We start from the raw sequence: 23,718 nt of genomic DNA on the forward strand, positions 1-23,718 counted from the left end.
GCTCTATGGCCCATATAGAGAACTGCTGATATGTTTATCACCCAAAGGGCCCGCGGCTGTATAGATGACAAACACACACCACCTATGACAACATCTGATGATCTGGTAACACACACATACCTTACTGTGGTACGAGAGCATCTGGTGATTTGGGGACACAGCAGTGAGGTGGATGATTTGTTTCCGTGGTGATGGTTACCCTGGTGTCACTGGAAATTTAGACTCACTCACCCCCTACCACACACACATACGCACACACACGCGCGCACACACACACACAAACACACCTCACTCCATAATGTGAGTGATGTGAGGAGAGCAGTCCTGTCCTCTATGTTTTCCTCAGTGCTGTTGTCTATGCTCAGGGACTTTATGACAGTAGGCTGGCTGATGTGAGGGGCCATTCTGCAGACCCAGCACGGTGTGGGATCTGTCTTTGTCAGTTACACCCCCCACACACACACACGTAACCACACGCCCCTTCTCACTTCCATTCCTCCTTACTCAGTCCCTTATTCCCAGCTTCCTCACTGTCTCCTCCCCCTTCTCCCCCTGACCCCTGTTCTATAAATAACCCAGGTGGACTTGACACCATGCCTCATATGACCATGCCATTTTGAAATGGATGCTTTACCCCTCTACCTCCTGCTACCCTAACCTCACACACACCTCTCATCACTCCTACCCAACCCACACCCCCATAGACGCACACTCTTTCCTATCTCCACCCTTGACCCCTACTTTCCTCTCTCTTGACTTCCCACTCTCTCTCTCTTTCTCACTCGCCTCCTCTGACCCCTTCACTAGCCTGTCCCCCAAACAAATGTCAAACACACATTCACTGAGCTCCAGGGGTCACAAGGACATTCATAAATCAGCTATGCACAGGACAGGAAAACAAGTGCACACTCAGACAACAACTTGGCTGGCCCAAATGACCAAATGGATATAACACATCCAGTGGGATCCTGGGAAATGTAGATACCAGACAGCCAGTATTCACAATTGTATTCCTGGGTCTTTATGCTATTCAAACTAAATAAGCACCATTGTTGGGGATATCAGTCAGCTGCAAAAGTTATTATCATGCCAGCCCAGAGACACTGGTTTGGTGATGGAGACAGACTAGGGACAGGCGAGGGTGACGCTTTACTTAAGGTCTGCTTATAAACTGCCAAATTCACATAGAAATGTGAGTTATAGATATATCATTCGCATTGAAAGCAAGTCTAAGAAGTGGTAGATATGTTCTATGTGTAATATTTCTATGCTTCCCGTTCTTAAGTTTCGTTTTTGCATCTTTTACTTTCTGTTTTGTACACCAGCTTCAAACAGCTGAAAATACAATATTTTTGGTTATTTAAAATATATTTCACAGCGGTTTAGACGGTACAATGATTCTCTACACTTGCTTGTTTTGTCACATAAACTGAAATTCGGCGAACTATTAGAATTTTTGTATCCAGGAAATGGAGGAGCGATTTCTGCATATTGCACCTTTAAAAGCCATTATTATATCATGCTTTGTTACTCATTAGTTAATGGTAATCCAGGTGGGCCTAATAGACAGATGGCATGTTGGTAGTGGAACGTGTGAGTGTGAGATAAGGTCGAAGGCAGCCAAATTAGGCTACACCTAGTGAATTTATGGCCTGAATATACAGTGGTGCATGGGTTAGCTATGGCTACCACATTGCCTACTCAACAGGTAGCCTAGTGGAAAGGTTGCTGGTTGAAATCCCCGAGCTGACTAGGTGAAAAATCTGTTGATGTGCCCTTGAGCAAGACACTTAACCCTAATTGCTCCTGTAAGATGCTCCGGATAAGAGCATCTGCTAAATGACCGAAATGTAAATTCCTTCCAGCCAACGCCAGGCACTTCAGGACAGCCATTTTCCTATAGGGGTTGATATTCAGCCTGTGTATATGGAGCTAATTATTCATCTGCTCAACACTAAACACAGCCAAGGAACCTAAATTGTGATTAACAGCATTATTTTACCGTCTGAGTCTAAAATTGAACGTACTATCACTGGCTATAGGCCTACTCTCTTCAGACTTATTAAAAGGACTAGGCCTACTGCTTCAGACAATAAGAAGCAAGGCTTGGATCATTCTTTGTTGTCCATAGGTACAATTGGATTGTGATTACTATTTTTTCACAATGACTTGAAATTCCAAATCGTATTTCACTTTCATTTCTGTTGTGGGCCGACCTTCTGGCGATGGATTATTGAATTGCTGCGTGTTACATCAGAACCAGCATGCGTAAAGAGCACTATGCCAACACGAGGATAAATCTAACCCTCTTTGTTTCTGGGGCACAAACCATGCTGTTAATGGGCATACAAATTTACAAAACATGTTATAAAACACTGACAATGTATTATATAGGGCGTAATTTATGGGCTCACATAATTGCCCTTTGGAATAGACAGATGGCTAGCCTAGGTCTCAATTGTTCATAGTTAAATGCATTGCTCATGTTTGCAAAAATGTATAGTGCTAGAACCAGATACTCTGGAGAAAAAAATTACAATTCACAAAATCTACAATTGAATTGACAATAACTGTCTAGCCATTTTAATATTCTGCTGAAATTCTGAGACTGTAATTGGCACTAAAAGTTAAATACTGTGCGAAATACTCACTAGTTAGCATCAACATTTTTATTATAGGCTATATAATCAGTTTATGTATATCCTATAATAAACCTACATAGCCTAGTGCTATCTACTTTGTCCGAAAGTTGTAATGCCTGAATATGTAAAAGTACTGAGACATTTGCAGTTGTCAGATAGTCAGGCCTGCCCTGTCCTGCAGCCCTACTATTCTGTAGCCTACCACACTGTACTCTCGCTTCCACACTTTGAGCCATCTAAACAAAAATCAAATGAGTAAAATATTATTTCAATATCACTCAAATAGCCGTGAAAGTTTTTCTGAATAAAATATCGTTGGTGTTATGAATTCCCTACCTTATTTGCGGGGCGATGCGCGGAGTTTCAGAACAGTCTGGGTCTCGCGCAATAGGGCACAGTGAAGGAGAAAAAGAAAGTACAGAGGTGCGGACTGAGCAGGCGCAATCAGACGGACAAAGAGGGCGGGGTCGTTGTGTAATTGTCATTGAGCAAAGAGAGAGAGGTAGTCTACAAAACAAGCCAATTGTTTTCCAAAGCTTGTTTATGTTTTGCAGGCAGGGGCGTCATGCATCCCAAAAATCTGAGGGGGCACAAAGTACGTGAGGATGGCTGTCCGCCCCCAGTCAGGAAGTTGGAGAATTTTGCATTTTTCAAACACCTGAAACTGCTTTTTCCTGCAATCTAGAGCCATAATCATTATGCTTAATTCTATGTTTAAAAAAAAGTATGGATATTTTTCTGCATATCTAAGCGTACCTCTTGAGCTGTCTGTATCCTCCATTTAAAAAAAAAAAAACTAAATATGCTTCTCTGCATCTTTGCTAAAATCTGGGTAAAAGATTGAAAGGAATGTGAGTCTTATTCAGTACATTTAGTTATTGCTTGCTTTTCTAAAGTCTACCAACCTCACCAGCAGGCATGCCAGCTAAGATAACTTGATTCATAGCCTGAAATAGCTTCTTGGTAGCTAGTTATAATAATACATATATTTTTATTTTAACTAGGCAAGTCAGTTAATAACAAATTCTTATTTACAATGACAGCCTACACCAGCCAAACCCGGACAATGCTGGGCCAATTGTGCACCGCCCTATGGGACTCCCAATCACAGCCGGTTGTGATACAGCCTGGAATTGAACCAGGGGGTCTGTAGTGACGCCTCAAGCACTGAGATGTAGTGCCTCAGACCACTGCGCCACTCGGAAATATATTTATTTTATAGAGCTAGCGCTTTTATTCCAAGTAGAATTTCAAAGTCGCTTTAAAAATAAACCAAAAACAATTTAAAGCTACAATACGTAACTTTTTTGGTGACCTGACCAAATTCACATAGAATTGTGAGTAATAGTCCTTTCCTTCACATTTAAAGCAAGTCTAAGAAGTGGTAGATCTGTTCTATGTGCACTATTTCTATACTTCCCGTTCTTAAATTTAGTTTTTGCTTTTACTTTCGGTTTTGTACACCAGCTTCAAACAGCTGAAAATACAATACTTTTGGTTATGGAAGTGATTTCCACAGCGGTTTAGATGTTACAATGATTCTCTACACAATGACTGCTTGTTTTGTCACATAAACTGAAATTAGGCGAACTATTAGAATTTTAGCAACCAGGAAATGGCTTTCTGCATAGTGCATCTTTAACAGAACAAATATAGGGATCTTGCAGTATTTGGGCGATGGTCTTCCACATCTTTATAGGCAGTTCAGAAAGGTAGTATCTTGAGAGGAGGGAGCATAGATGGTACAGCCAGGCAGGGAGGTAGAGACATCTGACTGACAGGCCACAGAGCTCCTCAACAGGCACCTGGTCGTCTTCGATAGTCACAGCTCCTCCTCCGTAGGTAGGCTGGATCATCTCCACTACTGAAATGTAGTACCAACCTGGGTGATGATTCGGCGACTGTAAAAGCACCAGTAAGACCACCACACCTCAATAGTGGTCCAGAAAAGCCCCCTTGCAGGCTATTGCGAAATGTACATTCAAGCAAACACTATGCCTTGGCTAGTCCTACAGTAGGTTAGACTATCTGTAGAAACCTCCCTGTATGCAAAGCCTCTGCCAAGAGGTCTGGATCTTTATGACACAGTAACTGTTATTATTAGCCTATGTTGCCCAACAAACAGGATTCATCCATCCTACCTCAGAGCGAAGTAACACACTCGCATTAGCCCTCAATTGCTCATTCATGCCTTGGCTTTATTTCTCATAATAAGCATTATAACGTTACATAATCAAAACAACGTGTAATAATAGTTCAATATCAAGAATGTAGCATAGGCTTACATATGGTGACTAGAATAGGCCTATTACCAAATATTTATAACGCTCTTTATGCTATCTGTGCTATTACTTTCCATTCCAATCCACAAAATAAACAATGGTCCATGTACATCAAAATCATCCTTTCTATATTTTGTATCAAACTTGGAAGCAAATATCTGCCAAAACCAGTTACATTCAACGGATACGTCTTGTTACATTAAACGTTAGTGACCTCATAATGGCCATTCGCTCTAAAGTAGCCTCTATATTTGTTTTGAGTTTGAGAATGCCACTGTTTGGCAGTTTTTGCCTTATATTCAGTGCCTTCGGAAAGTATTCAGACCCCTTTACTTTTTCCACATTTTGTTACGTTACAGCCTTTTCTAAAATGTATTAAATTTTTCAAAAGCCTCAGCGATCTACACACAATACCCCATAACGACAAAACGAAAACAGGTTTTTAGAAATGTTTACACATTTATTAAAAATAAAAAACGGAAATTCCTTATTTACATAAGCATTCAGCCCCTTTGCTATGAGAATCGAAATTGAGCTCAGGTGCATCCTGTTTCCATTGATCATCGTTGAGATGATCCATTTTAGAATAAGGCTGTAACTTAACAACATTCAGAAAGTATTCAGACCCCTTGACGTTTTTCACATTTTGTTACATTACAGACTTATTCTAAAATGGATTCAATTGTTTGTTTCCCCTCATCTATCTACACACATTACCCCATAATGACAAAGCAAACAGGTTTTTAGACATTTTTTCAAATGTATTCAATATAAAAATGGAAAATACACATTTACGTAAGTATTCAGACCCTTTGCTATGAGACTCGAAATTGAGCTCAGGTGCATCCTGTTTACATTTATCATCCTTGAGATGTTTCTACAACTTGATTGGAGTCCAACTGTGGTAAATTCAATTGATTGGACATGATTTGGAAAGGGACACACCTGTCTATATAAGGTCCCACAGTTGACAGTGCATGTCAGAGCAAAATCCAAGCCATGAGGTCGATCGAATTGTCCATAGAGCAGGAATGTATCGAGGCACAGATCTGGGGAAGGATAGCAAAAAAATTCTGCAGCATTGAAGGTCCCCAAGAACACAGTAGCCTCCATCATTCTTAAATGGAAGAAGTTTGGAACCACAAAGACTCTACCTAGAGCTGGCTGCCCGGCAAAACTGAGCAATCGGTGGAAAAGGGCCTTGGTCAGGGAGGTGACGAAGAACCCGATGGTCACTCTGACAGAGCTCTAGAGTTCCTCTGTGGAGAACCTTCCAGAAGGACAACCATCTCTGCAGCATTCCACCAATCAGGCCTTTATGGTAGAGTGGCCAGACGGAAGCCACTCCTCAGTAAAAGGCACGTGACACCCCGCTTGGAGTTTGCCAAAAGGCACCTAAAGGACTCTCAGACAATGAGAAACAAGATTCTCTGGTCTGATGAAACCAAGATTGAACTATTTGGCCTGAATGCCATGCGTCACGTCTGGAGGAAACCTGGCACCATCCCTACGGTGAAGCATGGTGGTGGCAGCATCATGCTGTGGGGATGTTTTTCAGCGGCAGGGACTGGGAGACTAGTCAGGATCGAGGGAAAGATTAACAGAGCAAAGTACAGAGATCCTTGTTGAAAACCTGCTTCAGTGCATTCAGGACCTCAGACTGGGGCAAAGGTTCACCTTCCAACAGGACAACGACCCTAAGCACACAGCCAAGACAACGCAGGAGTGGCTTCTGTCACGGTTCAGACAGACGACCAGAGGACCACAATTGCGTCACACCAGAAAGTTTATTAAAACTTAAGGGAAATGGGAAGTAGGGAGTGAATGAAGGCTCCAGGGGTAACAGGGATCCCGTCCAATGTGCTGGGTCTGTGCCCCCCCCCAGTGGCAGCGATGCGTCCTATGAAGCCGGTGGTGGGTGGTCCAGAAGTCCTGGGGGGGGGAGACACAGACACAACAGGGCGGAATGAAACAAGGCAGCAGTACAGTTCAAGGGAAATCCAAAATACGTAGTAGCAAGGCAGAAGGCTGGTCAGAGTTACCGGGATTGAAGAGTAGTCAGGAGTCGTTATAGCAGAAGCAGGTCTGGATCTCCTGGGGCAGAAGAGTATCCAAAAATCAGGCAGGTCCGGGGTCACAAAACCAGGGTGAGCCAGAAGCGCGAGCAAACAGGTTCCGGGTGTGAGCTTTGCAGACGATCTGACACCGGAGAGCTGAAAGACAGGGCCTTAAATACTGGGAGAGGTAGTGGGTAATGCAGCGCAGCTGGCAGAGTAATTAGAGCAGAGCAGAGCAGGGACAGGTGGAGCTAGTTAGGCTGAGTAGAGAGAGTGGTGAGCAGAGTGGAAGAAAATTAAGGTGGTAACCCGGTGGAGTGAGAGGCTCATGACAGAACCCCCCCCCCAAGGGACGGCCCCAGAAGTCCCAAGAGCAACACCACGCCGGGCGGGAGGAGGGGAGCCGGAGGAGGGCTAGAACTCCTCCGAACGGTCCGAGTGAACGTCCTCATCCTCGGAGGAAGCCGGAGGGCCGTGGTCGGGAGATGGGACAGGTCCCGAGACAGGATCAGGCACAGGACAGGAAGCCGAGCGGGCAGGACGGTTAGGGACCCCTCTGGGGCGGCCCCTACGGATTGCAGGTTGATCAGGATGCCGTTGGTGGAAAGCGGTGATGAGAGTCCTATCCACAATCCGACTAGCTGGCACCCAGGTCCTTTCCTCAGGTCCATAGCCCTCCCAGTCAATGAGGTACTGGAGACCCCTACCCCTCCGTCTGGACCGAAGCAGGCGGCGGACGGTGTAAACCAGACCACCATCGACGAGCCGTGGAGGAGGAGGACAAGGCGCAGCAGGGACCAGCGGACTCTCATGGATGGGCTTAATCTTAGACACATGGAAAGTGGGGTGCACCCTCAGGGAATTAGGCAGTTGGAGCCGGACAGCAGTTGGGCTAATCCCTCTTATGATAGGGAATGGGCCAATGAACCGAGGTGCCAGCTTCTGCGACTCCACCCTGAGTGGCAGGTTCTTCGATGACAACCACACCCTTTGACCAACATGGTAGGTGGGAGCAGGAATTCTCCGACGGTTGGCCCCGGTAGTGTAGCTGGCAACGGATCTGAGGAGTGTGGCTCGGGCTTGTGACCAGGTGCGGCGACATCGACGGGCAAAAGCAAGTGCAGATGGGCAAGTAACCTCCTCTTCCTGGCTGGCAAATAGAGGAGGCTGGTATCCATAAACACATTGGAAAGGGGACATACCGATGGCAGAGCAGGTCAGAGAATTGTGTGCGTACTCCACCCATGTCAATTGCTGCGACCAGGAGTGGGGGTTGCGTGAAGTCATGCATCGCAGTGCCTTCTCGAGCTCCTGATTAGCCCGCTCTGACTGCCCATTGGATTGGGGATGGAATCCGGAAGTCAGACTGACTGTGGCTCCCAGCAGGTGACAGAACTCCTTCCAAAAAGCGGAGGAGAATTGTGGACCACGGTCAGAAACTACATCCTTTGGCAGTCCGTGGATCCGGAAGACGTGTTCCAGGACCACCTGGGCGGTCTCCTTGGCGGTTGGGAGCTTGGGGAGGGGAATGAAGTGTGCCATCTTGCTGAAACGGTCAACTATGGTGAGAATGACGGTCATGCCACTTGAAGGGGGCAGCCCCGTGACAAAGTCAAGGGCGATGTGAGACCAGGGACGTCTGGGCACAGGCAGGGGCTGCAGCAATCCGGCTGGGGGCTGGCAGGACGACTTGTGTTGGTTGCAGATGGGGCAGGCTTGGACGAATTCCCGTACATCCTTTCTCAGAGAGGGCCACCAGAACCTCTGGGCGAGCAGGTTGTAAGTGCGGGTGGAGCCAGGGTGACAAGCTAGGCGGGAGTCATGTCCCCACTGAACGACCTGGGACCTCAGGTCTTCGGGGACAAAAAGGCGGTCAGCTGGGCAAGTGCTGGGACCTGGCTGGTTACGGAGAGCCTCCAGCACCTGTTCCTCAACAGCCCAGGTCAGAGCTGCAACGATGCAGGGACTTGGCAGAATCGACACAGGGTCCTTGGAGGGGGTGTCATCCTTCTGGAATTGACGGGAGAGGGCGTCTGGCTTGGTGTTGCGTGATCCAGGCCGGTATGACAGAGTGAAATTAAACCTGGTGAAGAACAGGGCCCAGCGGGACTGCCTGGAGTTCAACCGTTTGGCCGTGCGGATGTACTCCAAGTTCTTATGATCGGTCCAAACGAGAAATGGAATGGTGGACCCCTCCAGCCAGTGACGCCACTCCTCCAAGGCAAGCTTCACAGCCAGCAGCTCACGGTTCCCTATGTCGTAATTGCACTCAGAGGGGGACAACCGACGTGAGAAAAAGGCACAGGGATGGAGCTTCCTATCCTCCGCAGCCCACTGAGAAATCACAGCACCAACTCCCACATCCGAGGCGTCCACCTCCACAATGAATTGCCGGTCCACATCAGGCATCTGGAGGATGGGAGCGGAGGTGAACCTCACCTTGAGGGTACTGAAGGCTTTGTCGGCTGCTGGGGTCCAGGTGAAGGGTTGCTTGGTGCTGGTTAGAGCAGTGAGAGGGGCAGCAACGGTACTGTAGTTCCGGATAAACTTTCTATAGAAGTTAGCAAACCCCAGAAACTGTTGCAGCTTCTTTCTGTTCTCCGGAACTGGCCATGAAGTGACTGCTGATACTTTGGCAGGATCCATTTGGATACTTCCCTCTGCCACTATGTACCCCAGGAAGGCCACTGTCTTGACGTGAAACTCACATTTCTCTGCCTTGGCGTAGAGGGAATTCTCCAGAAGACGATGAAGGACTTGCTGGACATGGCGGGTGTGTTCAGACAGGTTTCTGGAGTAGATTAAGATGTCATCCAGGTAAACGAAGACAAACTTGTTTAACATGTCCCGCAGTACATCATTCACTAGAGCCTGGAACACAGCAGGAGCATTGGTGAGGCCAAAAGGCATAACCAGATACTCGTAGTGGCCTGTTGGTGTATTGAATGCGGTTTTCCATTCATCTCCCTCCCGGATCCGCACTAGGTGGTAAGCGTTTCTGAGATCCAACTTGGTAAAAACAGTGGCTCCCTGGAGCAACTCAAAAGCAGAGGTGAGCAGAGGCAGAGGGTAACGGTTTTTCACTGTGATGTCGTTGAGTCCCCTGTAGTCGATGCAGGGGCGAAGAGATCCGTCCTTCTTCCCCACAAAGAAGAAGCCAGCACCAGCAGGAGATGAAGATGAACGGATTAATCCTGCGGACAGAGAGCCATTGATGTAGTCCTCCATGGACTTTCTTTCAGGAGCAGACAACGAATAAAGACGACCCTTTGGAGGGGCTGTTCCAGGGAGGAGGTCGATGGCACAGTCGTACGGTCGGTGAGGGGGCAGAGATGTGGCTCTTGCTTTGTTAAACACCTCTCTGAGACCATGGTAGCATTCTGGGACATTGGAGAGGTCAGGAGCGGAGTTAGTAGGTACTGGCCGAGGGGGTAGTGCGGCAGCAAGCAGGCAGGTTCGGTGGCAGTCCTCTCCCCACTCCCTGATCACCCCGGTCACCCAGTCGAGCTGAGGGTTGTGCCGGCGGAGCCATGGGTAACCCAGGATGAGGGGTTGGCCTGGAGAGGGGAGCAGGTGAAACTGGATAGTTTCTTGATGGTTTCCGGACAGACCCATCGAGACCGGGGCCGTGACATGAGTGACCGATCCGAGTAAGTGTCCGTCCAGTGCCCGGGCAGGAATAGGAGGTGTCAAACGGAGGTTCTCCAGTCCCAGTTGGCGTGCCAGCTTGATGTCCATTATGTTGGCTTCGGCGCCAGAATCCACCAGAGCAGCCAGGGTGTGAGTTGAGTCAGAGAGGCGGAGGTGAACTTGCAGCAGGGGTTTGCGGTCGGAGGACTGGATGGTCATTGAACTCAACCGGACTCCCCCTATGCCCGGTGAGCTTCGGCCCTTTAAAGGGCAGGTTACCACACGATGTCCATCACCTCCACAATAGAGGCAGAGGTTTGAGGTGAAGCGGCGCTGGCGCTCTGCAGGAGTGAGAGAGGCTCGCCCAATCTCCATAGGCTCAGACTGATCAAGCTGACCTGGGTGAGTGGCAGTAGATGACAGGAGCCCAGTCGGATCTCTCCGAATGCCGGTAGTAGGTGGACCTTGGCGCCCCCTCTCACGACGACGGGTCTGTATCCTTCTGTCGATCCTGACAGTCAGTGCGATGGCTTCATCAAGAGTGGAAGGCAGTTCATGGGAGGCCAACTCGTCCTTGATATAGTCAGCCAAACTATGGAAGAACGCGTCCACCAACGATGGTGTGTTCCAAGAACTTCGTCTAGCCAGGGTTCGGAAGTCGATGGAATGGTCTGCGACTGTACGTCTGCCTTGTCGAATACTGAACAGTTCACGAGACGCCTCTGCGGTTGGTGAATCCAGGTCAAACACCTTCAGCATCTCCTCAGCAAACAGGTCGAAGGTTGCACATGCGGGGGTTTGACGTTCGAACTCTGCTGTTCCCCAGAGTCGAGCTCGGCCCGTCAGGTGAGTGATGGCATACCCAACTTTAGCCCCCTCCGTGGCGAAGGTCCTTGGCTGCAAGGAGAACTGAAGTCGGCAGCTAGTCAGGAATGGCCGGACCTGGGTTGAATCGCCGTTGAACCGCTCGGGGTTTCCAATCTTGGGTTCCGGAGCAGCGGCTGCAATGACCGGGGCAGGTAACTCGGGGGCAGGGCTGGTGGGCAGACTGGCTGGGGTAAGGTTGGTGAGGAGTTGAATGATCATGGCGAGTTGTTGTTGCTGCTGCTGGAACTGCTGCTCATGCTCATCGGTTTCCATGTCGGGGAAAGTGTGCGCTGAGTCCATAATGGTCAGATCGTACTGTCACGGTTCAGACAGACGACCAGAGGACCACAATTGCGTCACACCAGAAAGTTTATTAAAACTTAAGGGAAATGGGAAGTAGGGAGTGAATGAAGGCTCCAGGGGTAACAGGGATCCCGTCCAATGTGCTGGGTCTGTGCCCCCCCCAGTGGCAGCGATGCGTCCTATGAAGCCGGTGGTGGGTGGTCCAGAAGTCCTGGGGGGGGGAGACACAGACACAACAGGGCGGAATGAAACAAGGCAGCAGTACAGTTCAAGGGAAATCCAAAATACGTAGTAGCAAGGCAGAAGGCTGGTCAGAGTTACCGGGATTGAAGAGTAGTCAGGAGTCGTTATAGCAGAAGCAGGTCTGGATCTCCTGGGGCAGAAGAGTATCCAAAAATCAGGCAGGTCCGGGGTCACAAAACCAGGGTGAGCCAGAAGCGCGAGCAAACAGGTTCCGGGTGTGAGCTTTGCAGACGATCTGACACCGGAGAGCTGAAAGACAGGGCCTTAAATACTGGGAGAGGTAGTGGGTAATGCAGCGCAGCTGGCAGAGTAATTAGAGCAGAGCAGAGCAGGGACAGGTGGAGCTAGTTAGGCTGAGTAGAGAGAGTGGTGAGCAGAGTGGAAGAAAATTAAGGTGGTAACCCGGTGGAGTGAGAGGCTCATGACAGCTTCGGGACAAGTCTCTGAATGTCCTTGAGCGGGCCAGCCAGAGCCCGGACTTGAACCCGATCGAACATCTCTGGAGAGACCTGAAAATAGCTGTACAGCGACGCTCCCCATCCAACCTGACAGAGCATGAGAGGATCTGTAGAGAAGAATGGGAGAAACTCCCCAAATACAAGTGACAAGCTTGTAGCATCATACCCAAGAAGATTCAAGGCTGTAATCGCTGCCAAAGGTGATTCAACAAAGTACTGAGTAAAGGGTCTGAATACTTATGTAAATGTGATATTTAAGTTTTTTATTTGTAATACATTTGCAAAAAAATCTAAAAACCTGTTTTTGCTTCGTCATTATGGAGTATTGTGTGTAGGTTAAGGCTGTAACGTAACAAAATGTGGAAAAAGTCAAGGGGTCTGAATACTTTGCGAACGCAAGTAACAAACACATCTCAACATCAACTGTTCAGAGGAGACTGCGTGAATCAGGCCTTCATGGTCGAATTGCTGCAAAGAAACCACTACTAAAGGACACCAATAAGAAGAAGAGACAAGTAATGATGGACTGTCGTTTCTCTTTGCTAATTTGAGCTGTTCTTGACATAATATGGACTTGGTCTTTTACCAAATAGGGTTATCTTCTGTATACCAACCCTACCTTGTCACAACACAACTGATTGGCTCAAACGCATTAAGAAGGAAATAAATTCCACAAATTAACTTTTAACAAGGCACACCTGTTAATTGAAATACATTCCAGGTGACTACCTCATGAAGCTGGTTGAGAGAATGTTTTATTGTCACATACACCGGATAGGTGCATATGTTGTAGCTGCTATGTTTGTTATATTTTGGATTGTAAACATACATTATTTTGTAGTTTTGGGGTTTGTTAAATTTCCACAATTATATCTCCATAAACTAAATGTTCAACATTATCTACTGTCTCATGATGTCCACAAATGACCACAGGTCCACGCTCACTGATACACTTTCCCTGTCTGTCAAATTTCAAAGCCACTTGTTACAGAAAGGGCTGTAGCACTGTAACACTGTATCCGGCTCAGAGTTACATCCAGCATCCAGCTCAGAGTTACATCCAGCATCCGGCTCAGTGTTACATCCAGCATCTGGCTCAGAGTTACATCCAGCATCAAGCTCAGAGTTACATCCAGCTCAGCGTTACATCCAGCACAAAGTAATATCCAGCATTCAACATCCGGCTGAGAGTTACATCCAGCATCTGGCTCAGAGATACATCCAGCATCCGGCAAAGAGTTACATCCAGCATCCAGCATCCAGCTCAGAGTTACATCCAGCATCCGGCTCAGAGTTACATCCAGCATTCGGCTGAGAGTTACATCCAGCATCCGGCTCAGAGTTACATCCAGCATACGGCTCAGAGTTACATAAGGCATCCAGCTCAGATGTCCCCTAATATGCCATGCCAAAATAAAAGTCCTGCATTTCCGATTTCAAAATAAAACTCCCTCGCTTTGTCATGCCAAAATAAAAGTCCTTTGATTTCCGATTTCAAAATAATATTACCTTGATTTATCATGCCCCCCAAAGTATGTTGATTTGTCATGCCAAAATAAGTCCTGCATTACCAATTTAAAAATAAGAGTCCCACGATTTGTCATGTATTTTTATTAATGTATATTTTATTTTATTTCAATAGTAATATAAAACCCCAGGGAGGAATGTCATAACATTAATTGTCAAGGCACAGATATACATTAAACACAATGTCATGCTGTTAACACACCCCTTTGTTAGTGTTATCACAACTCAGGTTAGGTTGCCTCTGACATTTACAGTGGCTTGCAAAAGTATTCACCACCCTTGGCATTTTGCCTATTTTGTTGCCTGACAACCTGGAATTAAAATAGTTTTTGGGGGGATTTGTATCATTTGATTTACACAACATGCCTACCACTTTGAAGATACAAAATATTTTTTATTGTGAAACAAACAAGAAATAAGACAAAAAAAACTGAAAACTTGAGCGTGCATAACTATTCACCCCCCTAAAGTCAATACTCTGTAGAGCCACCTTTTGCAGCAATTACAGCTGCAAGTCTCTTGGGGTATGTCTCTATAAGCTTGGCACATCTAGCCACTGGGATTTTTGCCTATTCTTCAAGGCAAAACTGCTCTAGCTCCTTCAAGTTGGATGGGTTCCGCTGGTGTACAGCAATCTTTAAGTCATACCACAGATTCTCAATTGGATTGAGGTCTGGGCTTTGACTAGGCCATTCCAAGACATTTAAATGTTTCCCCTTAAACCACTCAAGTGTTGCTTTAGCAGTATGCTTACGGTCATTGTCCTGCTGGAAGGTGAACCTCCGTCCCAGTCTCAAATTTCTGGAAGACAGAAACAGGTTTCCCTCAAGAATTTCCCTGTATTTAGTGCCATCCATCATTCCTTCAATTCTGACCAGTTTCCCAGTCCCTGCCGATGAAAAACATCCCCACAGCATGATGCTGCCACCACCATGCTTCACTGTGGGGATGGTGTTCTCGGGGTGATGAGAGGTGTTGGGTTTGGGCCAGACATAGCGTTTTCCTTGATGGCCAAAAAGCTAAATTTTAGTCTCATCTGACCAGAGTACCTTCTTCCATATGTTTGGGGAGTCTCCCACATGGCTTTTGGTGAACACCAAACGTGTTTGCTTATTTTTTTCTTTAAGCAATGGCTTTTTTTCTGGCCACTCTTCCGTAAAGCCCAGCTCTGTGGAGTGTACGGCTTATAAAGTGGTCCTATGGACAGATACTCCAATCTCCGCTGTGGAGCTTTGCAGCTCCTTCAGGGTTATCTTTGGTCTCTTTGTTGCCTCTCTGATTAATGCCCTTCTTGCCTGGTCCGTGAGTTTTGGTGGGCGGCCATCTTTTGGCAGGTTTGTTGTGGTGCCATTTTCTTTCAATTTTTTAATAATGGATTTAATGGTGCTCTGTGGGATGTTCAAAGTTTCTGATATTTTTTTATAACCCAACCCTGATCTGTACTTCTCCACAACTTTGTCCCTGACCTGTTTGGAGAGCACCAGGGTCTTCATGGTGCCGCTTGCTTGGTGGTGCCGCTTGCTTGGTGGTGCCCCTTGCTTAGTGGTGTTGCAGACTCTGGGGCCTTTCAGAACAGGTGTATATATACTGAGATCATATGACAGATCATGTGACACTTAGAGTGTACACAGGTGGACTTTATTTAACTAATTATGTGACTTCTGAAGGTAATTGGTTGCACCAGATCTTATTTAGGGTATTCATAGCAAAGGGGGTGAATACATATGCATGTACCACTTTTCCGTTTTTTTTTTTTTTTAAACAAGTTATTTTTTTCATTTCACTTCAACAATTTTGACTACTTTGTGTATGTCCATTACATGAACTCCAAATGAAAATCCATTTAAATAACAGGTTGTAATGCAACAAAATAGGAAAAACGCCAAGGGGGATGAATACTTTTGCAAGGCACTGTACGTCTGCATCTACAGCGCATTTGGAAACTATTCAGACCCCTTGACTTTTTTCACATTTTGTTACGCTACAGCCTTATTCTAAAATGGATGAAATCGTTTTTTTCCCTCATCAATCTACACACAATACCCCATAATGACAAAGCAACATTACCTGGTCAGATGAATCCCAAATCAAATCAAATCAAATTGTATTTGTCACATACATGTGTTTAGCAGATTTTATAGCGGGTGTAGCAAAATGTTTGTGCTTCTAGCTCCGACAGTGCAGTACTATCTAACAATTAATATCTAACAATTTCACAACATATACCTAATACACACAAAACTAGTAAGGAATGGAATCCCGGTTCCTGTTACGTCATGCTGATCACAGAGTCAGGATTTGGCGTAAGCAGCATGAGTCCATGAGTCCAGTGTCAACGGTATAGGCTAGTGGTGGTGGTGTAATGGTGTGGGGAATGTTTTCCTGGCACATGTAAGGCTCCTTGATACCAATTGAGCAACATTTGAATGCCACAGCGTATCTGAACATTGTTGCTGACCAAGTGCATCCCTTCATGGCTACAGGGTTTTCCGACCCGGTACTAGATGGGTGTATCTAAAAACTGGCCACTGAGTGTCAGTGTATGTATATTACATCATATGATTTTATTTTCATCAACAAGTACTATTATATAGAGGGAAAACCCTGCAGAGTACACAATTTATGATGTGGGAACTGGCAACTAGACCAAAATCAAAGGAAGAAAATATATGAATACATTTGCAATGCTTGTTATTTTGACCATTGCAACTGACAACACAGGAAAAAATACCACAACGTAGCACACACAGACATTTATGTAAATTATTAATGAGATCACAGAATGAAACAGCATGGTTATGGATATGTTTTTGGGGTGGTATTAACAATACATTCAGCTACAATTGTTTGTGCCAGACAAGACTAACCTAGAGACAGCAGTCAGAATATATTAAATCCTATCAGGAAAGGGTAACATAAAATATTTAGTCAACATGTAATTAATCATTAGTTTCAATCAAACAATCACTTTATTCACTGTTTTTGGTCTATCTTGTGAGTGATAGTGTTCTGGTGGTTTCACTTTGATAAACACCTGTCAAACAGACAGCCTCTTATGTAATTGTACCATTTGAAGCATTTGGGTCAGGCAGGATCCTGTCAGTGTGGAGACGGTTTTCGACACAATATGGACCATAGCTGCAGCCACCTCTTCCAGTTCAGCTTGAGTTAGTGTGGCATCCAGCTCACCCAAGCAAAGGAAGGGAAAAAGCAGTATGAGTCAACACATGTAAGACCTTCTGTTATGTGGGCAGCTTGTCTCTCCCTTTTCTGGTTCCCTTCCTCCTTGTTTTGTCCCCTCTTTATCTGTCGTATGTGGGTTTGTCCCCATTATGTTGGTGCGTCTGCCGGTGTGTGTCTGGAGTGGATCGGAGGGCGTGCTCATGATCTGCCTCTCCTGTGCAGCTGCGGGTTGTTTCCAGTGATTCCTGCCTACGCAGCTGCATCCTATTCTCTCATCAACCTGCACTACTAATTCCTGGGCATGGCTCTCCACCGGCGCCAGATCGTTGTTCTTACTAGAGCGGTAACTTAGCGCACCAGTAGAGTTTAATTGTCTTTGTCTTCAGCCTGGCTCTTTACTCTCCTTAACCTGTCGTTTGTTTTGTCTTCAGTTCAGACATTCCTGCCTGCCTGCCTGCCTGCCTGCCTCAGCCTCTCCTTCCTCCGGAGCCGACTAGCCCACTCTGTTCCTTTTCTTCAGTTGTTTTTTGGACTAAGACAAATTGTATTTTTATTAAAAGCATTTTTGTTTCTTCCACTCCCTTAGTCGTGTTTTGTTTCTCTGAGTGCTGGGTTTAACCATAGCCTAACAGAACGATCTGGCCATGGACCCAACAGAGAAACAGCACGGGGCAAACGAAGACAGCTTCCAACAAGCTATCCAGGCTCAAGGAACGTTGCTAGGACAGCATGACCAATTGATTCGGACTCTTTTGGAAAATAATCATCAACTGCTGAACCAGGTGACTCAGTTAACTACACAAGTCTCTAAATTGTCTGTTATCAGTTCTCCATCTCTCTCTGACCCTCAGTTTGATGCACCCCAAGTTGGTTCCTCCGACGTTATGCAGGCTTCGTTCCATCGGGAACCCCCTGTCACGTCGCCTGAACCGTTCAATGGAGAATTGGACAAGTGCCGGGGATTTTTGCTTCAGTGTGACTTGATTTTTCGGCAGAGACCACTGTCGTTTTCTACTGATTCCTCTAAGGTACATTATGTTCTGGGGCTGTTAAGAGGGAGAGCTCTGGTTTGGGCTGAGGCTGTGTGCTCAAATCAAACTTTGACTGGATTGACTTTTGCTGATTTTTCTGCTAAATTGAAGACTGTTTTTGACCATCCTGACCATGTGGGTAATTCCTCCAAGAGACTTTTTAATTTGAGGCAGGGTTCTAACAGTGTGACTGAGTACTCTATTGAGTTCTGGACTTTGGCAGCGGACTCCAAGTGGAACAATGTGGCACTTCAAGGAGCATTTCTAAACGGTTTGAATGAAGCCATTAAGGATGAACTGGCTGCTCGTGACGAGCCACATGATTTACATTATTTTGTTTCCCTGTCCATTAAGCTAGACAACCGGTTGCGGGAGAGGCGTCGGGAGAGAGGCGGTCGGCCACATCTAGGAGGACGAGTTCCCCAGCCTTCAACCACTCGAGTCTCGCCTCCCCGGAGCCGGCAGCTTCTTGTTCCTGATCCCATCCCAAGCACAGAGGAGGAACCAATGCAAGTGGGTCGAGCTCGACTACCTCCAGCAGAGCGGCAACGGCGCCTCCAGGCGGGTGAGTGCCTGTACTGTGGAGACGCCACACACATTCTGGCTACATGCCCTAAGCGACCAAAAGACAAGGCTCGCTCGTAACGATGGGTCTACTTGCGAGCCCAGAGTTAGATCCTGAACCCATCATTCCCCGATTACAAGTACCTGTAACCTTACGTTTCCAGAGTCATTCCCTGCCACTCTCAGCTCTCATAGACTCAGGTGCAGAAGACAACTTTATTAGCCACCAGTTCGTTACACAAGCTCGTATCCCCGTGGAGCCACTACCTACCCCCATTCGAGTCACAGCCCTTGATGGGCGCCTCCTCGCGGAGATAACTCATCAAACCACCCCCGTTTCCCTAGTGATTTCTGGCAATCATTGTGAAAGCATTCAGTTAAGAGTTATGTCTGGCTCAGCTACCCCCCTTATCCTTGGTTTCCCCTGGTTGGCTCTTCACAACCCACAAATGGATTGGACACATCACACCATTCTCAGTTGGAGCACTAACTGCCATTCGGAGTGCCTTAGGTCAGCGGTTCCCCCCACTAAGTGTAACCCAACTCATCCCTCAGCTCCTCCTGATCTGTCGTCTGTCCCCAAGGAATACCATGACTTAGCGGAGGTTTTCAGTAAGGACAAGGCTCTGTCTCTACCACCACATAGGCCTTATGATTGCCCTATTGAACTGCTTCCTGGTGCTCCCTTGCCCTCTAGTCGCTTATACAATCTGTCCCGACCGGAAAGAGAGGCAATGGAGCAGTATATTGGTGATACTCTGGCCTCGGGCATAATCCGTCCCTCGTCGTCTCCTTTGGGTGCAGGTTTCTTTTTCGTTGAAAAGAAAGACAAGTCGTTACGCCCCTGTATCGATTTCAGGGGTTTAAACAACATAACTGTCAAAAACAAGTATCCCCTTCCACTCATCAACTCAGCTTTTGAACCTCTGCATGGCGCCACGGTTTTCTCCAAGCTCGACCTCAGGAACGCTTATCACCTTGTCAGAATCCGAAAGGGAGATGAGTGGAAAACCGCTTTCAACACTCCACTGGGGCATTTTGAGTATTTGGTCATGCCCTTTGGGCTCTCTAACGCCCCTGCTGTATTCCAAGCCATGGTGAACCATGTTCTTAGGGATTTTTTTAACCGATTTGTCTTTGTATACCTGGATGATATTCTTATTTTTTCCAAGTCACCCGAGGAGCATGAGTCACACGTCCGTCAAGTCCTTCAACGGCTCTTGGAGAATAAGCTGTACGTCAAAGCAGAAAAGTGTGAGTTCCACAAACGGTCTACATCGTTCCTTGGTTTCATCATTGAGAGCGGGCCGGTGAAGGCGGACCCCGAGAAGATCCGGGCAGTGACGGAATGGCCCACACCCACCACCCGTAAGCAACTTCAACGATTTTTGGGCTTTGCTAACTTCTACCGTAGATTCATTAAGGGTTTTAGTAAAGTGGTGGCACCCCTTACTAGACTCACATCCCCAAAAGTCCCTTTTCTGTGGTCCCCTGAGGCGGAGCAGGCGGTAGGGGTTTTGAAGGAACTGTTTTCCACCTCCCCCGTGTTGATACACCCCAATACCTCTCTGCAGTTTATTGTGGAGGTGGACGCGTCTGACTCAGGTGTGGGAGCAGTCCTCTCCCAGCGCTCCCCCACTGACCAAAAGCTTCACCCCTGTGCTTTTTTCTCCAAGAAATTGTCACCCACAGAACGGAATTACGACGTTGGAAACCGGGAACTGCTGGCGGTCAAGCTTGCACTGGAAGAATGGCAGCACTGGCTGGATGGAGCTGAACTGCCGTTTGTGGTCTGGACAGACCACAAAAACTTGGCTTACATCCAAGCCACTAAGAGACTCAACTCACGCCAAGCCAGATGGGCCCTGTTTTTTAGTAGGTTTAACTTTATTCTTACATACAGACTGGGGTCAAGAAATGTTAAACCAGATGCTTTGTCCCGCCAGTTTGCTGACCCTTCGGAGACCAGCGAGCCTGAGGCAGTCCTACCTTCCTCATGCGTCGTGGCGGCAGTACAGTGGGAGATCGAGTCTCTTGTGAAGACTGCACTTGCCACGGACCCGGGACCGAGTGATGGACCTCCCAACCTACTCTTTGTTCCCGAGACGGTCCGGTCTCAGGTGTTGCAGTGGATTCACACCTCCCGTTTTGCTGGTCACCCTGGGATGAGACGCACGTTGACACTGCTTAAGAGACATTTTTGGTGGCCTTCAATGGAAACTGACGTTCGGGCTTTTGTGGCAGCCTGTTCAACCTGTGCTCGGGGCAAAGCCTCCCATCGGGCCCCTTCGGGGCTGCTGCTACCCCTCCCAGTTCCCAGCCGTCCCTGGTCCCACATAGCCATGGATTTTGTCACCGGCCTACCCAAGTCTGAAGGTAATGATACTATACTTACCATTGTGGACAGATTCTCTAAATCTGTTCACTATATAGCATTACCAAAATTACCGTCTGCCAGTGAGACAGCGGACCTCCTAGTCCAACATGTATTCCGTCCCCATGGAATACCTGTGGACATCGTATCTGATAGAGGCCCACAGTTTACTTCCCGTGTTTGGAAGGTTTTCTGTTCTGCTTTGGGTGCTTCCGTTAGTCTGTCCTCAGGGTTTCATCCCCAGACCAACGGTCAAACAGAAAGAGCCAATCAAGACCTCGAAGCAACCCTTCGTTGTGTGGCTGCTCAACATCCATCATCCTGGGCCAAACATCTGCCTTGGATAGAGTATGCCCACAACTCCCTCACCACCTCTGCCACCGGCCTTTCACCCTTCGAGGTAACCATGGGTTATCAACCCCCTCTGTTTCCTGCTCAGGAGAAGGAATTGGCTGTTCCTTCGGTTCAGGAGAACCTCCGCCGCTGCCAGAGAGTGTTGAGCGACGCTCGGGAAGCGTTGCTTCGGACCACCGACAGGAACACGACGACATCGGATAGGAGCAGGACTCCCGCACCTGTGTTTCATCCTGGTCAAGAAGTTTGGCTGTCATCAAGGAACGTACCTCTTCGTACCAAATCACGCAAGCTGTCTCCTCGGTACCTGGGTCCGTTTGTGGTGGAGTCCATCGTTAACCCCGCTGCGGTTCGTTTGAAGTTGCCTTCAGCCATGAAGATACACCCTACTTTCCACGTCTCCCAACTGAAACCTGTGTCCTCCAGCCTTTTGTGTCCGCCGGCAGATCCACCTCCACCTGTTCGCCTCATTGACGACCATCCGGCCTACACCGTCAGTAGGCTCCTGGACTCTCGGAGGCGGGGTAGGGGTCTCCAATACCTAGTCGATTGGGAAGGTTATGGACCTGAGGAGAGGTCTTGGGTCCCTAAGCGTTTTGTGTTGGATCCTCAGTTGATCACGGACTTCCATCACGACAACCCTGACAGGCCTGGTGGGTCGCCAGGTGGCGACCATTGAGGGGGGGGTACTGTTATGTGGGCAGCTTGTCTCTCCCTTTTCTGGTTCCCTTCCTCCTTGTTTTGTCCCCTCTTTATCTGTCGTATGTGGGTTTGTCCCCATTATGTTGGTGCGTCTGCCGGTGTGTGTCTGGAGTGGATCGGGGGGCGTGCTCAGGATCTGCCTCTCCTGTGCAGCTGCGGGTTGTTTCCAGTGATTCCTGCCTACGCAGCTGCATCCTATTCTCTCATCAACCTGCACTACTAATTCCTGGGCATGGCTCTCCACCAGCGCCAGATCGTTGTTCTTACTAGAGCGGTAACTTAGCTCACCAGTAGAGTTTAATTGTCTTTGTCTTCAGCCTGGCTCTTTACTCTCCTTAACCTGTCGTTTGTTTTGTCTTCAGTTCAGACATTCCTGCCTGCCTGCCTGCCTGCCTGCCTCAGCCTCTCCTTCCTCCGGAGCCGACTAGCCCACTCTGTTCATTTTCTTCAGTTGTTTTTTGGACTAAGACAAATTGTATTTTTATTAAAAGCATTTTTGTTTCTTCCACTCCCTTAGTCGTGTTTTGTTTCTCTGAGTGCTGGGTTTAACCATAGCCTAACACCTTCAGTGATACTGAGAGCGTCAACATGTTTTGCCATATTGTCCTGATTAAATAAAAGTTGTGGGTCTACTTTAAAGTTGGTAAAAGTAGTTAGACAAATGGAAAATTATCAACATGGGAACTACAATTGTGATAGCTGTAAAGTTATCTCGTACCCCAATATTGGAAAAATACATGTTGAATTGAGTGGGTAACTGCCCCGGCAGTGGTTTGGCAAAATATACACTACTGTTCAAAGGTTTGGGGTCACTTAGAAATGTCCTTGTTTTCGAAAGAAAAGCAATTTTTTTGTCCATTAAAAGAACATAAAATTGATCAGAAATACAGTGAAGACATTGTTAATGTTGTAAATGGCTATTGTAGCTGGAAACGGCAGATTTTTTATGGAATATCTACATAGGCGTACAGAGGCCCATTATCAGCAACCATCAGTCCTGTGTTCCACTGGCACATTGTGTTTGCTAATCCAAGTTTATCATTTTAAAAGGCTAATTGATCATTAGAAAACCCTTTTGCAATTATGTTAGCACAGCTGAAAACTGTTGTGCTGATTAAAGAAGCAACAAAACTGGCCTTCTTGAGACTAGTTGAGTATCTTGAGCATCAGCAATTGTGGGTTCGATTACAGGCTCAAAATGTCCAGAAACAAATAACTTTCTTCTGAAACTCGTCAGTCTATTCTTGTTCTGAGAAATGAAGGCTATTCCATGCGAGAGGCGACTCCGGGATGTTGACCTTCTAGGCAGAGTTGCAAAGATAAAGCCATATCTCAGACTGGCCAATAAAAAGAAAAGATTAAGATGGGCAGTCTGAGATATGGCTTTTTCTTTGCAACTCTGCCTAGAAGGTCAGCATCCCAGAGTCGCCTCTTCACTGTTGACATTGAGACTGGTGTTTTGCGGGTACTATTTAATGAAGCAGCCAGTTGAGGACCTGTG

The 23,718-nt window shown here is 47.1% G+C and overlaps 1 protein-coding gene across 2 annotated transcripts in view; it reads right to left on the reverse strand.

Moving 5' to 3' along the window:
* Positions 1–3,047, reverse strand: part of LOC311145122 (non-selective voltage-gated ion channel VDAC2-like) — a 27,056-nt gene extending 24,009 nt beyond the window's left edge. Inside the window, exon 1 of one of the 2 annotated variants that reach the window (XM_084181315.1) lies at positions 2,979–3,047. The gene's annotated coding sequence lies outside the window, so the exon portion shown is untranslated. The remainder of the gene's footprint in view (positions 1–2,978) is intronic. The other variant, XM_084181314.1, reaches the window with a different exon arrangement.
* Positions 3,048–23,718: the final 20,671 nt, after the last annotated feature.

This window comes from Coregonus lavaretus, assembly GCF_964263955.1.
Source record: "Coregonus lavaretus genome assembly, chromosome: 17".
Lineage (NCBI taxonomy): Eukaryota > Metazoa > Chordata > Actinopteri > Salmoniformes > Salmonidae > Coregonus > Coregonus lavaretus.